The sequence below is a fragment of the Nicotiana tabacum genome, chromosome 2 (genome assembly GCF_000715075.1).
Source record: "Nicotiana tabacum cultivar K326 chromosome 2, ASM71507v2, whole genome shotgun sequence".
Lineage (NCBI taxonomy): Eukaryota > Viridiplantae > Streptophyta > Magnoliopsida > Solanales > Solanaceae > Nicotiana > Nicotiana tabacum.
The window spans coordinates 71,538,462-71,555,322 of NC_134081.1; the positions used below are offsets into that span (position 1 = coordinate 71,538,462).

The window sequence follows — 16,861 nt, forward strand, 5'->3', positions numbered from 1 at the left end:
TAATGTGGTTGTAGTAGAAAGCATTCTACAAGAATGATTTTGCCTTAGAATGATACTTAATAAAATTATCCAAGATGTTTTACGTACAACAGGTACGTGCGACAATGATCTTTATGCCACAAAAATAATATTTATATCATCTGTTATTCTAGCTCTTCCGGAGGTGAGTTGTGGTATTTCTTCATTCACTACAAGGAATAAAAATGTGCTTCAAAAATAATTTTGAATAACTCATTATTTTATTTACGCACATAAAGACACAGTTTAATAATATTTTCCTACTTCGGGAGAAAATTTCAATTGCGTTACTTCTTCAGGAGCAAATTGAAATACGAAAAATTGAGTATATATTCTCTCAATCATATTACCTCTTCTCGAGGTGAATTATAATATATTTACATCAAGAGCACGTTCATATTTACGACTTTATTAATATCATCACATTCACTTCAGAGAATGGATTAATATTTATCAAAAATTCTCATTCTTCAGGAAATTGAATATAATTATCTGAATGCGCATTAATCACATCAATTGTGATGCTTCAACCTCTTTTAAAATATTTACTACTTCAGGAGCAAATCGAGGCGTGCATGTAATATAGAGAATATTTCTCTAGCTTATCTTTAATTGTAACCATAGAAAGCCTAAATTATCGCTTCTGGTGGTCATAGGCATACACCACTTCTGGTGGTTAACAAAATTTAGTTACAATGAGATATATGAAACATAACCACTTCTGGTGGTTGTATATTTCTTGCAAACTCTGCTGGAGTTTAAGTGGATCTAACAATGTTATTCACTTTGTAATCCTTTATTAAGATAATTAGGATGAAAACAAATACCAAAATAGGTACTATATACGTAACATATAACCAAGCAAGCGATGATAATGATATTAAAATATAAGCAAAAGACTCAAATTAAATTATGCAAATTTGGCCACACCAAATGTAAGTGATATCTATATCACTACTGTCAAGAAGAAAAACTCACCACCTCAAGGATATAATCTGCCTTATGATGCTCGTTATGAACAAGATCTAACCACGGACATAAGAGTGTCGCATTACATCGGAGAGGAACACTGAAATAGAAATTAAATTCGAGGTGCTCAAAATGGCAGAGTCTCGTGCTGATAACGTGTTATAAAATAAAGACTGTAAAGTAAAGAAACCGAAGACAAGTATAGAGGGAGATTGATATATTATTCAACTTCAAATTCATGTACATAATGAATTGAAAACTCCTCTATTTATAGAAGAAATGAAGCAACTGCGAGGCTTTTCAGGAAGCAGTTGCAAGGCTTTTCTTTAGCTGTTTGTAAGCTGTCTGCATGAGTTGCTTGCGACCTGCCTGTTTAATAAGAAGTTGCTGCAAATCATTTCAGCTACTTGCAACCTGCCTGCATCAGCTGCTTATAGATAAAATTCAACAGAATACTAAATGGATAATCTTAGCGGGGTAATAAATGGATATCCACAATAATTATTTTCATTTAATTGTGTTGTGTTTTAGAAAACAGAAATTATTGCGGTTACTAAATTTTGTTATAGAAAGTTATTACAAGTATTATTTGTGGACCACGTAATAGTTAATGGGAAATATTGCAAAATTTAATACCACTCAAAGACGCCGACCTAACGCCACCGCCTTTGAAATATTCTTTGGTCCAAATACATCCGCTCGTAGCCCGAACGCAACGCGGTATCTTCATCGCTTAATCTCAGCCGTCCATCCAACCTCATAACTCTATAAATAGACTCTCCAGTTATACAATTCCTCCATCCTAGTTTGTTTTCTTTGTTCGCTGAGCTTGTGATTTCCCTGCTAGGTTTGTGGTTTTCAATCCGTAGATTGTCGCTGTTGAGAGTTTGAGTTCCGCCCCAGAGATTATCCGTTTGAGGTTTTTTGATTTGAGATTCAGTTTTGTAATTAGAATTGGTGTTTCTCTCCTTTGAGGCTGCAGAGATCGTTTGTTGATGTCGGTTTTTGGTATTTATTTACACGGTTCTCGTTTGTAGTATTTTGTGAAGATGATGTGATGCCTTCTTTTCTGAAGTCGCAGTTTGTCCGGTAGCGATCGGTTATTGTTTTGATTTCTCTTCTATCTTCTTCTGTTATATAAGTCTCACTCGCTTCCACTACCTTCTGGCTTCGTATCGTTGCTTTCTCTCATTCAATTGGTAATTTATTTGGAATATGTGATATGGAATGATGGCTGGGGCTTCTTTGGAGTTTCTTTTTCTGGTGTGAGGTTCGGTTTGCAATTAGTTCTGTTTTTTCTTCTTTGTTGATGGTTTGTAGGTCAGACGTTTCCATTGTTTGATCAGGTCTGAGTAATGATTGTAGGAGAATGATTAGGGGCTTCCGGTGGCGTTGATGATGATTATAGTGACTTCCGGTGGGTGATTTTTTCACATGGAATTGCAGTTAGTACCTTCACCCTAATCATAGCCATGGTATCTCACCCACTAACTACTTTAATAAATAGCCTGCCTTTGAGGATTGTAACCTCATGGTTTCTCAATGTTCCTATTTTCTTCCCTTCCCTGTTTCAACTTTCGCGAGTCCTTTTAATTTAAAAAAAAAAAAATTGTTTTCGATTGAAATTTCTTTTGTTTCCAATATTCAACATTTATGTTGACAACATTGACAGCAGATAAGAAATTTCGTCTTCATTTAAACCTGCTATTCCTATCATGCTATTGCTTCTGGTTTTTCGGATTTTGCAATCCCTCAATTGTGTGTTGGTGAGATCCATTCTAGATGCAATTTTGGGGGAATCAAGCATGCTTTCAGGTTTTGGGCGATTCTGAGGTTGCTGTGAGACCTCTATGCAATTAAGTACTCTTTTTTTTCCATGGATGGTATTTGGAGTTGTTTGTGTTTCTGATTTACATGAGCTCCTCCTCCTGTTTTGAAAGGTGCGCTGATGTACACTGATTTGCCACGCTATCTGAGCTATCAATCCCCTGAATTCTCGAGCAATTTTGCTCCCTTGCTGACTTGCAATTTCAGATAAATGATTCCGTGATCTATTCTAGTGCTGTGTTACAAGTAGGGGACAACCACAGCGTGGAGACTACTGCTTGGGATATGATATCTCGACTTTCATCTTATATGCTATTTCGCTGCCAATATCCTTTTATTCCTCGCATCAACTTCTTTTACCTTGACTTTTTTGGTCGGGTCATCAGTGGATTCCGTACCTAGGTGTGGTGTCAGTTGTCAAGGATACATGGATGGGTTATCTAAAATTTGATCCGTTGTCTCTACAGGCATAAGTGTCTTACTTTGGTGTTTGTGTGGGGAAGATGCAGAGCAGGTTCCCCCCTTTGACTATAGGTATTGGATATTTTGTGTCTTGGAGCTTTGTCAAGATTTCTGTTAAATGGAAGTTCTGAGCTACAATAATTCTTTTTGCTAGTGTGTATACTATATTCTGCTGCCACTAGTTTTGAGTCCAGATGCTCGGAATTGCAAAGGTCGGTTGTATGCACCTTGACACATTTTTTCTTGGTCCTATTTGTGCTTGCACTGTAATCCGGTTATTGTCAGGCCTTGAAAAGAGGGAGGGGGGGGGGGTTCCAATCTCATCTCTGGAATATCTAGTGATTTCGTAGTTGGTATGGATTTCGCCAACTTTGCACTTAACTGTTGCCTTTTTCCTGTGCTTGCAGCTGTGGGTAGTCTCTGAGCAGTGAATACTTCTTTTCATGGAGCGATTGTTTGGTTTTAAATTGTCGGCTATCTGTTACTATACAACTCACTCACTACCAGCACCTTCTATCATCGTGTCGTTGCTTTCCTATGATTGGTAGTTTATATATTTCAGTTTATTTTGTCTTTGATTTTCTGTAGGTTTCTGATTTGCTTTTCTTTGTTCATCTCTGTTGAGAAGTTGAGCATGGACCATGTAATTCAAGCGGGTGATCGGGGTTTGGGAGTTCTTTTTGAGTTTTTTTTTTTTTTTGGTGTCAGATTCAGTTTGCAGGTACAATAGTTTTCTTTTTCTTCTTTGTTGATTAGAGACGGTTGTTTGTATGTCAATGTTGCCAATGTTTGATCTGGGTAATGATCATAGGAGAATGATAGGGACGTTTCTGTGGCTTGGATGAGTATTTTCTATTTCGGGAAGGTGGGTGATTTCTTCTCAAGGAATTGCAGCTAGTACCTTCATCCTTCTCATAGTCATGGTATCTCATGGATTCCCCTTTACAGATAGCCTTTGAGGCCTTCCTCTTTTTTTTTTGTGCCATTGGTTTCTGATTTGCGTCCTTCAACTGTCAATGCTAAGAATGAGTCTGGCTTGCTGGTGTGACCCATTCTAGATTGCACTTTTGGGGGAACCAAGCATATTTTCAGGTTTTGGGCCACTTCTGAGGGTTTTGTTGTGACATTCCACTATGCAATTAGTTCCATATGGATGCTGGGCATGTTAGCCATTGTGTTCCAGTTCTTTTCCCAGTAGTGATGATGGATAGAAGGATTATTCTGTGTTTTCTGATTTGCATGAGCTCCTCCTATTTTGAAAAGGGATGCTGGTGCGCACTGCTTTGCCCACACATTTGAGCTTCACTCTCCTGAAACCTCATTATCTTTGCTCCCCATGCGGACTGGATCTTCAGATGAACAAGTCAGTGATCTAAGCCTATGTGTCAGAAGCAGGGAACAAGTGTCCAGCATGGATCTATTGGTTTGGATATGATATCTTCCATCTTATATGCTAATAATTATTGTCTTGTTCTCGCACCAACTTCTTTTACCTTGACTGTCTCAATGCTTATTTGGTCCAATCGTCGGTGGATTTCATTCCTAGGTTGTGTCAGTTTTCAAGGATGCATGGATGGGTATCTAAGTTTTGATCCAAGGGCGCAAGTGGTTCTACAGGTGTAAGTGTCTTGCTTTGGTGTTTGTGTTCAGAAAGATGCAGAGCAAGCTCTTAGGTCTTCGACCATAGGTATCGGATATATTGGTCTCTTAGTTTTGTCGAAACTGCTCATATGCGGAAGCTCTCAATTGATGATAATTCTTTTCACAAGTGTGTATAGTGTATTGTGCTGTCATTTTAGTTTTCAGAGATGCTTATGGATGAAATCTCTTATGGTATGGACACCTGAAGAGTACGCAAACTCAATTCTGGATCTTTTGATAGCCCTGTGAAGTGCTCCTCTACTTTATGCGTCCTCTTTGCTTATCTTCTCCGTTTCCGTTTTCTTATGTTTTATCACGTCGGCATGATTTTGTTTGTTGGATGGATGTGTAGACCACAGGGTGACAGTAGATCACATGGTCACAGTAATAAGGATTAGATTTGGAAATTTCAAAGGTTGGTGTCCAGTATTTGGTGCTTGCTCTGTGATCTGGGTGTTGTCACGCTCCGAGAAAAGGAGGTTTTTCAATCTCGTCTCTGGCATCTCTAGTGATTTCCTTGGTGGTTTGGGTTTAGCCAACTATGCACTTAACTGTTACTCTTCTTTCTGTGCTTGCAGTTGCCGTGTCTTAGAGCAGTGATATCTTCTTTTCACGGCGTGCCCTTGTTTGTGGTTTAGGGAAATTTTCTGTTCAGTTTTCTTCCCTAATCTGAGTGCTTTCCTTCTCTCACCATATGCTCTTAGAGATGGTGCTCGTCTATTAGTTATGCTCTTAGAGCTCTTCTATTAGTTCTTTTGCAGAAAATCTAACATGTCCGCGGTGATTCCATTGCATGGCGGTGGGTATTGATTATTTTCATTCAACTTTTGGTTCTTTTATTTGGTGATTTATCTGCAGCCGTAATTGATTATTTCTATTTTAAGGTGTAATCAAGCTCTGCCAGCAGTGTCTAGATTCAACTTGCAGTATTTGTAGGGCTACCGTGCTGTTATCCTTATCTGAAGTTAATGATCAGCAGAAGAGAGATTTTAGATATCATAGGTTTTGATCAGTCAATATCTTTACTAGTATTAACAAGTCCGTCATCTATCCTACCCATATGTATCATAAGCAGGCCACGACATCAGTGTGGATGGAGCTATCAGTTTGGTTTGAGATCTTGACTTTCATCGCAATGTTAATATTGATGCAAGTAGTATCTTTTTCTCGCACAGACTTCTTTTACCTTCCCTTGTAGTGCTTATTCGTTTCGATCATTAGTGGATTTCATTTGGTGTTACTTGTCAAAGGATACATGGAATAGGTATCTAAGATTTGATCCAATGGTGCAAGTGGTTCTGAAGAAATAAGTGCCTCCTTGCTGTGGTGTTTTTTTTTTGGGAAGATGCAGAGCAAGTTTTCAGGTCTTGGACTATAGGTATTGGATATTTCGCGTCTCACAGCTTTCTCAAAACTGCTATAATATGGAAGCTCCCAGTTAAGTTAATTCTTTTCACAAGTGTGTGTATTCTGCTGTCATTTTTAATTTTTATTCCAGATGCTTGGCTCGGTTTCTTTTCACTCTACTCTATCATTATTTTCCATCTTGAGCAGCGATGCAACACTATGCTTTGCTTTCTGTAGATGTGGTGTGAGCTAGCAAGATGGCTGAGTTAGCTTTTGGTTTCATTACAAACTCCAGCTCTGGGCTAGCTATTCGTGTTCTCGCATACTATTCTAGTTTGGATTATTTTCTTCCTACAGGTGTAAAGGGATGGGTACTCAAATTTGCATCTCTTGATAGCCGCATAAAGTGCTCCTTTTGGTGTTCTTGCTACTTGCCTTCTCTGCTTCTGTTTTCTTTTGTTTATCACGCCAACTTTATTTTGTCTGTTGGACGGATGTGTAGACCAGATGGTGACAGTCATTGAGGATTTGATTTTGAAAATCCAAAGTGGTGTCCAATATGGTGTTTGCTCTGCACCCTGTATTTTGTCAGACTTCGAGGAAAGGGGGTTTTTCAATCTTATCTCTGAAATCTCGTTAATTTTCCTAGGTGGTATCAATTTGCACTCAACTGTTCCCTTCCTTCTGTGCTTGCAGCTTCTAGGTCTTAGAGCAGTGAATTCTTCTCATGGAGTGCTCTTGTTTGTTGATTTGCTTTTAAGGTTTCTTTAGTTCAGGCAGATCTAGGTATCAAGAGTTTCAATTCAATTTTCTTCCCTAATCAGAGTGCTTCCCTTCTCTCAGCTTAGGCTCTTGATAGTGGTGCATTCTAGTAGGTCCTTTTGCAGGAACTTTAACGCGTCCGTGGTGGTTTCCAGGCATGGTGGCGGGTAGATTGTTTTTTTGGTTCTTATATTGAGTGATTTATCTGCAGCCATAATCAATTACTGATATTCTATGGTGTGTACTTATGTCCGATCAAGCTCGTGCCAGCATTGTCTAGGCGTTCATGCAGTTGGCAACACTTGTAGGGCAACCTTGTTGTTTTCGTAGTCTGAAGTTCACAATCAGAATATATTAACTAGAAGAGAGACATTTTAGCATACGGATTGTAAACGGGGTTTCCCCTTTGTAATAATTTTTTTTACCTTACAAAAAAAGAGAGTAACATTTCAAATCTAACAGATTCCGATCAATTGATGTCTTCACCAGGTAGCAGAGGGCTTTTGCTGCTCATAGTTTTGATCAGTTCATTTGTGGATCTGCGTTCAAACTGTTTGCTATCGGGTAAATGAAGCCTCTTTGTTTGGAGATCTCTTTTGAAGCATGCATATTATGTTTTAAATATTCTCTCATTTGATTACTTGCTTCTTTTGCTATTATGTAAAAGTTTTTGTGTAAGAGATCTCCTTCACATTTTTTCTCCACAGAACATTTCCACTTGAACAAGAGCTCGATTCATTGATTCTAAAATTCTCTTATTTTAATTTTGTAAATGAATGCAAGGTAATTATTTTGTTCTTTGTAATAGATCTTCACAAGAGTATATATCTTTTGGAACCCTTGTGAATCTACCACATATGTGATCATCGTGCAAGGTGGCAAGTTTTTCAAAATCTTAGTTTAAAGTTGGTTAGCTTTCCTTTTAATACTTCCAAATTGCCTTGTAATAATTTGCTTAACATGGTTGAATCAGCATTGACTAATAGGCAATCGTTGTGCCACTATCTTTGTTTTCTTGCTACGCTGTGGTGGTATGTTTAGTCAAATGTCACTTCACAAATTGTTTGATCAGCCAAATTTCACTTCACAGATGTGTCAATTTAGATCACCGTCAAAAGGCTCGGGGTATCCCTCAAAAGCATGTGGCTGGTTTTTATGTAGACCCACCAGGCTCAGTTTTTTTTCACTTTACTATCGTTATTTTCCAACTCGAGCAACGTGCAACTATTTGCTCTACGTTCTATAGATGTGGTCACAAATCTGTCAATTTGGATCACCGTCAAAGGATGGGGTATCCCTCAAAAGAACGTGGCTGGTTTATATGTAGAGCCACCAGGCTCGGTTTCTTTTCACTCTACTCTATTGTTATTTTTCATGTCGAGCAACGATGCAACAATATGCTTTTACTTTCTGTAGATGTGGTGTGAGCTAGCAAGATGGCTGAGTTAGCTTTTGGTTTCATTACAAACTCCAGCTCTGGGTCAGCTATTCGTGTTCTCGCATACTATTCTAGTTTGGATTATTTTCTTCCTACAGGCGTAATCTAATATGTGTCGCTAGGGTGATGCTGCCTCCTCCATCGATCGAGTTATGAGGGTGCACAGTACAAGGTATCAAGGCGTTGTGATATTGGAGCTGTTGGTTACAACTTCATTGCTTGGTCACTTCGTTGTCAGTCATGTTTTAGAACCAGCTATAGTTCATTTCTTATTTCTGATATTGTTGTCCTTTGGTTTCTTGGACTTCTTGTATTGTTGATTGATTAGGCACCTTGAATAAAATAAAGGAGATCTTCTAGGAATCATCCAACGTCCCTGACCGAGCTCGACCATTTTGAAAATACTGCCGGCTTTGCCTTTATTCATAGAGTATATCACTTCATTCCCCCTGTTGCACTTCCATGTATGGCATGTGCACTTTTCATATGGCATGATTATAGTGGTGTTATTCCCATTTTATCATCTTCTCTTATATATATTTATGATCTCTATTCCGCTGGGCTTTGATTTTCTCTGTTGCTGCATCATCAAACCTGTTTTGGGTATTTTTTGGTGTGATGCAGTTCCAATTATCTCCCCCTCCCTTGATGGGTAGAGGTCGTTGGTGGTGAGTCAACTTGTGTAAGATCTTTGTAGTTTCATTTAGTTCTGCCTTCTTTCTCCCCCTCCCTTGATGAAGTGTTTAGCGGTGAGAAAACATGTGCAAGGTCTTAAGCAGGTCCTACATAATACGCGAATGAGAATGTTCTGGTGTTTCTGATTACATAACCTCTTGTATTTTGGGAAGGTGAAGCTGGGGTGACATAATTTTTTCAAAGCTGCAGCTAGTCTTCAGTGGTTTGGATTTGACATCTCTATTCTCTTTTATTCACATTCACCAGTTAATTTTTTGTCCGACATCTGGAGTATTACAGGGATATTGAGAATGAGCATTTGGTTTATGAAGTGATGCATATGATGGTATGACTCTTGTTGTGGATCTCTTTTTTATCAGGCTCATGGCCAAACATCACTAGTTGTGAACTTTCATATGAATTCGTATGTACAAGTAGCATAGCCATCCTGTATGTTTCAATATGCAATTAGGCGAGGTGGCTTTGGTAGTAACTTTCATATGGTCCCAAATGGATTGGTTATGAATAGTCGTATGTACCTGGTAGATGCTGTATGTCAAGAGCTTAGGTGGGAATTCCTTCGTAGCTTTCTACTTTTTTGGGTAACAGTATTTAAAAATATTGTGCGGGAGTTATTTTCCGGTGGAGATTGCTTCAGTGACGATCTATATGGGTTTCTGGTGGGAAGTTTTAGCTGGTCGCAAAACATTGATTTCAGGATATATTCTGTGCTTGCTTTTTACAGGTATTTCGATATTTCTGAATTAGAGAATCTGATTTCTGGATATTATATATATAGTTGTCGCAAGATGCTATGAAATTGTGAACAATGTGTTTTCTAGTGCAACTTTTTCATGGAATGAACATACTGGTCAATCCCTCCTCTCGATGCAGTTACCCCTTGGGCAATCTTTCAAAAAGACTAGGACAAAACATCTATAGGTTCTGTTCTGGGCTGGTGCCATGACATTTTTACTTTTAGCTGCTAGGCATCTTCAAATTAGCATCTGTCAGCTGAAGTCATGTTCTGCTCTAACTAGCCAGGTCCCAGAAGTTGTCTAGTTCTCTTGAAGTCCTATGGGGAAACAATATTTTTTTCCCTGTGAATGTTCCATTGCAGTCATGGGGGCTCTGCTTTACAGTATCTGCTGGAATTTCTTCGGAGGAACTTTCATATCATATCTGCTATTGTTGCATGATGATTCGGGTCCTAGACGGGCAGGGAGTTAGCACGGTGAACTCCATATCTTGTTTAGGGAATTTGAAGTGCTTTACGTGGTTAGGCTAGGGGCCAGTTAGTGCTACCACTGTTTGTTCATTTTGCGCACATAGTTCTGCTTGTACAACACTCATTTACTTTTAAGGTAAAATGATGGAAACCGAGAAGGACATAGTACCATGTGCTCTTTCTCCTAAGGTATGCAATGAGGTTGAAGTGTATATGCTGTCAATTGAGATTTTTTGGTCCGAGGGAGCGTATCATATTTTCTCTCTTTGGAAGGAAGGATATCAGCCTTGTACGAGATATAACTTATTTCACCAAATAGATAAAAAGAAAACGGACACCCAGCTTATAGGTTTTGCTAGCTAGATAAACCAATGATGTGGTTGAATGTAAATGTGATTTCATTTGATCTTCTTTTGAGAACCTTGGACGTGGTATTATGCAATGTTCTCGTTGGTAGGGATCTCACAGTGGGGGAATTTTTGTACCTGCAATTTGCCTTTTGCTTCCTGTTTGTTTTTTAAAGAAAAATATCGTAAATAATTTTTTTTTGTTTCCTGCATATGCTAAAGCAAGGAGCTGTGGATTGATTTTGTTGCTTTAAACACGGTTTTTTTTGTGGGATAATCTGTTTGTTTTTTAAAGAAAAAAATAGTAAATCATTCTTTTTTGTTTCCTGCGTATGCTAAAAGCAAGGTGCTGTGGATTGATTTTGTTGCTTTAAACAAGGTTTTTTTATGTTGGATAATCTGATTGATTTTTTTGCTCTAAATGAGGTTTTTTGATGTGGAAATAATCTTTTTTGGAAGTTTTCATTTGTGAGGGAGATCCACTAGAGGGAGTTTGCTTAGGTATATGGGATATCTTTAGGGTGATGGGTGTTTTATCTTTGTTTTCGTAGGCATTTTGTGAAGATTTGCTTCAGTATGCTGGAAGAGTTTGAGTTGTGAGAATTTCCAAGATAGTATTTATAACCTTTTCCACCACCAGACTTTGAATCTCGATTTGACTGGTGATTTTGTCCTTTATTTCTTTCAATTATGAATGTTACCTAGAAGGTCATTGCCAAGTCTGAATTTTATTGGTTCCGATTCTTTGTCTTGTGATTGAATCGTGAATTTATCCTAGATTCTAACCTAGACAGTCAATCCTATGTCAGTTTGTATCCCCAAGTACAGTCATTGACTTGTATCCACTCTTCAACAATTCCGCCAATTTGTCCCTTTTAACCTAGGAGGTCACTGCTCAGTCTGTTCCTCCCAGTATTTATTTCCTTTTATATAATCCAAACTTATTTCCAGGCTGTTCCTCGGCTTTGTGTGTTGTTCGCGTTTGAGTTGATGCATTTTATTGAGCTGTTCTGTTTGTTCGATGATCATGTCTTGTCTTGACACCAACAGTAGTTTGGCCTTGTGTTTTCTCTTGTAGCTTAGGTCTACTTACTGCTACATTTTGTTTAGGTGACCCTTGTAACTCCGCCTGTCTAAACAGCCGGTCCCAAGCCCGGATTAAGGAGGAGGGAAGGTGTCAATGGTTCAATTAGTCAATCTGTTCTTTTTTAATCAATAGAAATGATTTCTGGAGCTGCCTTTGACTGTTTCTCCTTATTTGTCTTGAGCAATTCGGATGAAACTTTTGCTCCCTAGATCTGTCATTGTTTCTTATTTATCTTTATGCCACATCTGATTACAGTTAATAATACATATCAGGTATACATGGCAGCTAGATGAAATGTCTAGAGATGGGTTAGGGGCTTGTATTGGCAAGTCGACTGAGAAGTTTCAGTTGGGGAATCTTGCTTATCACGCAATTGGTAAATAGAAATGCGATAACAAACTTATTATCCTGCTTTTTCAGAGAGAAAGGATTCACCAATGTTTTTGATGATTTAAGGCGCAGTCTCTTACATATGCTGCAATTTATTGACGATCCACCTTCACACTGAAAATATTGTTTCGTTATTTGATGGTTTCCAACTTGATATTAATAAAGGTTCGGTGTTAGCCTGGCAGCGTATGGATATGTTTTGTCAGGGTTTGTTTTCTACATAGTTGATGACCCAGTATATATCCTCAAAAGATAGCTGATACTCCTTCCCTAGCTGCAGTTTCAATTGTTTGTTATTTGTTGCTGGTTTTTCTTTTGTTTTCGCTGAAGCGCTGCTGTGTTTTATGTACATCTAGGTATCAGTTTGCAAGGTTAACTGTTTCAATGCGTGCAGACTTCCTCTGAAACCTGCTTTCCTTCCATGTCTTCTCCAATTTATTTATGATACACCTTTGCATTTGATAATTGTTTCACGATTGATGTCTATGAACCAACATAATACTCTTCATTATTTGCTATTTGCTTGTGAGGTTTTCATGAATGCTGAAGACTACGTGCAAATATCAGTTTGCTGTGGTGATCGAACTTCTTATCATTAGCAAGATTTGGAAATGATAGACGTGTGGTCTCTATGGTCGCTTGCGGAAACGTCCGAATTTTCAGAATGGAGGGATTGTAGTATTTGCAATGAAGAGGGATAGTATTTTTCTTTTTTCCAAGTCTACTCAAATGTAATGATGATCCAACTTTGCATTGGAAAAATCTTCCATTAGTATCAGATGTCCCACTAAATTTTCAACTAAATAAGGGGTTTGTGTTTGCATTTGCATTTGTCGCGACCCTTATATATTCTCATCATCTTTAAAATTTTCTTGCCTGCTTGCAACATAATATTCTTTGCTATTGCTTGTGTGGTTTAATATTGATGTTGCAGATAATATCCAATTTCAGTTTGCAATGGTGTAATTAAACTGATATAGAATGCTGTGCCAGATGGTAGTGTTTGACTGATAAGTCCTTTCATGTGAGTTCCTGTTCAAACAGTATTTTAACAGAGAGATAGAAGAATGGATTCAAAAGCCCCCTAATATCGTGCGACTTACCGTGGGGCAGCAGGTACTCTAAACTCCTGTTTCAAACAATAGTTTAAGGTGAGGTACTTGTTGTCACTTGAGCTTTTTTTTGGTCTCTTGAATGTCTATTCAAAAGCATTGAATGCCATGAGACATTTTCTCAGGTTCCTCAGGAAGGTCAACACATACCTAAGGAAATATTATGTTATAGGCTGTACCTTGATCGCGATATAGAATGACGTGCTCAAATTGTGACATTTGGCTTATTATTTCTTTCATGTACATGCTTTGTTTCAAACAATCTCTCAATTGTGAGATAAACGATGAAAACGAAGGTCAGCTGATGCCTTATGGCTTAATATATCTGGGGCGTTCTAAGCTTAGGAAGTGATCGATCCGTGCTGTTAGGTGAGCTTTTTTCTTTTGAACGTCCATAAATTGTTTGTTCTGGAAGTATACCTAATTAGTAGGTCTGTGATCGTAAAGCTACTATAGAAGTCGAAGGTGCTAAAAAATATGGCCTTCTACACATCGTTTGCTAAATTGGGTGTTTTCATAGCCGACAACATAAGGAGTGGAGAGGACAGATTATAGTTCGCTTGTGTTATCTTTGTGAAAGGGCCCTTGAATGATGATCATATCCTGGTCCACAGCAGTTTATGCTGTTGACTTATGCGTTCGCCTGATGTTCCAATTTAACATTCCATGGATACTTCTCAAGTAGTAATGGGAACATCCGCAAAAGCTGAGGATGAGCCCGGATTAGATACTAGGAACCTGGCTTTTTTTGCATTTATTTTTGGGTCGTGGTGGAAAAAAATAGTAGTCCCCCGTGTCAGATAACTTTTTTGCAGATGGAGGAGTATCAAGGGTCTTCAATATTAATTCGGATATTGATTTATTTTTAGAACAGTTCATCTTTACATATCACATACAAACATTACAATTTTTAAAGTAAAAATATTTTAAAAGTAAATGAAAAATCATAGCAAAAATTTTGTTGATCCCCTGGAGGTAGTAATGGCGTATAAAGTGGAACAGGAGTACAACTAATGAGAGAATTTAGAGTTCGGTCTAAAGAGTAAGAAATTGTTGGTGCGAAGATGAAATTTCATATTCTCTGTTTGCATAAATAGATGGCTGGATTTATTGGTAAATTTTTGGTAATAGTTTCACCAATTTGGTGTTATTTAGTGACAGATCTTGATTTATCAGTAAACTAATACTTGGTCGATATACTTTCAACTGATGCATTATTGTTGTACAGGTCTTTGCTTCTTTCTTTTTTGGATAACCGAGAAGTCCCGAAGGGGCAGTTGGCTCACCGTTTTAAACTCTGGGGATAATTGACATGTTATTCTACTATTTTTTACTGAACTACCAAGCTTTTGTTAACTTGTGTATCTGCTTCTTATAAGCCTCTTACTTTTTTTCTAGGACTACTTTAGAAGCATGCCAGGTCGCTTTGTTTCTTCTGGCTGCTTCTTTCTTGGTAGGGAAGAGCTTGATATGTGCTTTTCTTATTGAGCCTTACTGAAGAGTTTTACAGTCAAACATTAGCAAAATGTTTATTTCTAGTGTTTTGGCGATCTCCCAACGACTGCACTCCTTTAGACCACTTGGTAGAGAGGCAGAATGTTGGTCATCTTCTATATCGGAAGGTAATTTGTCTGTTCACAAAGTTGATTCCTCTAGAACATAAAAAAGAATCGCAAACTTATGTTCTTAAATGTGTTTTGGTTCATCTGAAGTATTTTTGGTGTGGAAGTATGAGCTCTAGCAGACGCTGTATAAAAACACGAGAAGAGATTTGCAAACCTTTTGTGTAAGGCAACTCAAGGAATATCAGGTTATTCCCATAAATTTGAAAGAATTTGTCTTTGAGAGGCCTCATATTTGTTCTGACATAATTTTGTAGATATTTCTAATGAGATTAGGACTTCCTTTTTGACTGTGTTAATTAAGTTTGCATTACCATTAGAAATATTCTGGATTTGATTGTTTATGTTGTTGGAGAGTGTAATTTGAATCATTACCATATAGTACTTTTTAGGTAGGTGCTGCAGTCGAATCTCTTTCTAGTTAGATGATGAGAATGATAAGGCGCCTTCGATAGTTAGATGAAGAAGTAGATGCCTTCTCCTTTTTTCTTTTAATTTTTTTGTACACCTTTTTGTTATCTACCATCTCCATATATCATTTCAAATAATGCAGAAACATTCTTGGTGTATGTTATCTATTGTTGAATTTTTTCCCCCCAAGTATATCAACTGTTACTGATATATCACTAATATAGTGACTCAGTCAAGATTTCCTCCCATGTTAGTCGAATGGGTTCAATTAACATGTCTGATGCTAATTTTTTAATGTGCTGGTTGGTCTTTGTCAGCATAAAAATGTAATGTTATGGACTTCCAAGTGCATTTTCGGAGATTGACAGTGTAACTCTAATGAGCACCTATTTTTTTCTCTATAAAAAAAATTCTTTTGTCAGTTTGTGCACTACGTCTTCCAGAATCTCTATTAGCCTCATCTTGGATGCTTAAACTTCAATTTTATTCAACTCAATTTTTCAGCCTTCAACTTCTTGTTCTTTTATTTTCTTCTAAACTGAGAAATACCTTCCGAACATGTTATGTATGCTCACTGCTCATCCTTCGCTGTGCTGCTTTTATCATTGAACCAAAGCCCTGGGGGTCTGTCATCTCTTCCGGTGGTATGTTAGCTACTGGTCTATAGTCTAACTGGCACGTTTTGTAGCCAACTTAATATCTTTGGCAACGCTGTTTGTTCTTGGTGAGAACATGGGAAACTCGTCTTGTAAAAGGAGTCTGAGTTTCACTGTTTATGGAAGTTGAAAGGGGTCTAGTATAATTCCTCAACTATGACATTCTCCTGTGCTTGCACCACTGTAGCTAGATGGTGCGTTTCGACTTCCTTTATCCTGTGCTTGCAATTCCACTTCAATTTATTGCTAGCTTGTATTTCTAGGCTAAGCTTGCAGGTGAAGATTTCAAATTAAGAGTTGTTAGTTTATAGATATGTATAGTGTAGTCTTGTCCCACATTGGAAGAGGAGTAATATCTCCTTGTAGTGTATAGCTATAAATAGGGACCTCTTGTATTGTATTTATCATCCAATATCAATAACATATTTTCTCCCGTGCCTTCTCACATGGTATCAGAGCATTAGTGAGAAAAGATCGCTGTGCGTCATTCCAGCGTTAACCGGGAAGAAAGAACTTAGTCATCGTGTAATTTTTCCGGTGACCTAAGGCTTGTCTAAGTGAAAGTCACTTTCTGTCGGTGTTGTGCTAAAACCAACACCACCACGAGGTAGATCACCCTCCGACTACCAACCCCTGAAATTTTATCCGGCAGAAAAGCCGCTACGTTCCTCCACGCGCCGATAACTTTTCCGGCAAGGGTTCCGGCCACTTTCCGGCCATTTTTTCGCGAAGCTTCTTCAGGACAGTGTGCTCTCCTCAAAATTCCGAGCCTATCCATCTAATTCAAATCAAATTCCGGCCACTTTTATATTTTTCCGGCGTGAACAGTGACCTTCTGGCCATTTTTTGAAAATATTTCTTCAGGACAG

At 38.0% G+C, this 16,861-nt stretch overlaps 1 long non-coding RNA gene across 31 annotated transcripts in view; it reads left to right on the plus strand.

Moving 5' to 3' along the window:
• The first annotated feature begins 1,695 nt into the window (after positions 1 to 1,695).
• The window catches only part of LOC107822590 (uncharacterized), a 33,522-nt gene continuing 18,356 nt past the window's right edge, over positions 1,696 to 16,861 (plus strand). For 7 of the 31 annotated variants that reach the window (XR_012701088.1, XR_012701087.1, XR_012701070.1 and 4 more), the window contains exons 1-3: positions 1,701 to 9,884; positions 12,074 to 14,925; positions 15,016 to 15,113. This is a non-coding gene — a long non-coding RNA (uncharacterized LOC107822590). Of the gene's footprint in view, positions 9,885 to 12,073; positions 14,926 to 15,015; positions 15,114 to 16,861 lie in introns of all 31 variants that reach the window. The other 24 variants (XR_012701068.1, XR_012701081.1, XR_012701074.1 and 21 more) reach the window with 16 other exon arrangements.